Below are 1,449 nucleotides of genomic sequence, written 5' to 3'. Positions count from 1 at the left end.
TATACACAATGGAATATTACTCAGCAACCAAGAAAAAGAAACACATGTCTTTTGCAGCAACATGGATGGAGCTGGAAAAGATCATGCTTAGTGAAATAAGTCAGAAAGAAAAGGAAAAATACCGATGGTTTCTCTCATAGCAGGAATATAATGGAACAGGCGAGAAAATAATGATAATGATGAACAGCTATAGTCCAGAGACATTTTGTGGGGGTGGAGTGGGGAATGGGATCAAAAACAGTGGGGGGAGGGAAATGCACTGGACTATGGTGATGACACATGGGTGATTTAGTGATGGGAAACCCAAGGGGGTTGCAACTGAGATGGAAAAGTGCACAAAAATATGTAAAAATAAACTATTATAAAATTAAAAAATAATATATTGTGGTCTGGTACACTGATAAACTGTAAACCAATTGGAATGGACTAGGAAATTCAGAAATAGAGCCAATTATATAGAGAAAATATATATACAATAAAGGTAGTAGTTCAAATCTCTGAGGCAAAATGATATTTTATTAAATATTGGGACAACAAACTTACTCTTTAGAATGTCTTGCCTTTATTCTGAATTCAATGTCAGTTACAAATTGCTTTAGTTTGTGGTCATTTGAGATTTGTTGAAAACACAATATCTTGTATTCTAAGGTATTTTTCCCAATCTTTTTATTTTCATAAAATATGTAAATCATGAAATTTGCTTCCTTAAAAAGTTTTAAATGTTTAGTAGTATTAAATATATTCATAATTTTGTACAAATGTCACCATCATCCACTTCCATAAACCTCTTCCTTCTTGTACTTTATACCTGTTAACCACATTCCTCCTGTCAGTTCTTGGTAACAAGCATTTTACCTCCTGTGTCTATGATTTTAACTATTGTGTTTTAAGATATTTCTTTTGTGTATTAGAGTTCCTCAATTTAGAAATAGCTTTAAAATAGTCTTAATAGATTTGAGTATATTCTTCCCAAAAAAGTAATGCTGTCATTTGAGGGAATGTTTAGAAAATTCAGATCTCTTGATTGTTGCTAAACACTAAGCAGCTAAGGTTAGTTACACTAACTTAACCAAAACTGAGCAAGTTAAGGTCATAACTTGAAATTAGAGGCAAAAGAAATGTGAATGACTAAGTGTCCTGAAGAATGTCACCAATCTCATTTTCCAGTGTTCTAGAAATTCATTCTTCCAGCGAATATAAACTGAGACTTCACAAGTGAAGACATAAAAATGACCAATGGGGGCCCTCCCTACTGGTGCACTGGATTAAAGTGCAGCACCATGAAGCTGTCCACAGCCACACAGCACAAGTTCAATCCCCAGCCAGAGAGGTGACCCATTTGGCATAGAAGACCTCTCCTGTCTTGCCCACTGCTCCACTCAGCAGTGTATTTGAGTCAATCCATCTGTACCCCAGTTCTTGTATAAATAAATAAATCTTTTTTTTTTT

This window comes from Condylura cristata, unplaced genomic scaffold (genome assembly GCF_000260355.1).
Source record: "Condylura cristata isolate star-nosed mole 26May11 unplaced genomic scaffold, ConCri1.0 scaffold00045, whole genome shotgun sequence".
NCBI lineage: Eukaryota > Metazoa > Chordata > Mammalia > Eulipotyphla > Talpidae > Condylura > Condylura cristata.
The sequence above is the reverse complement of the archived record's forward strand: the minus strand, read 5'-3'. Positions refer to the sequence as shown.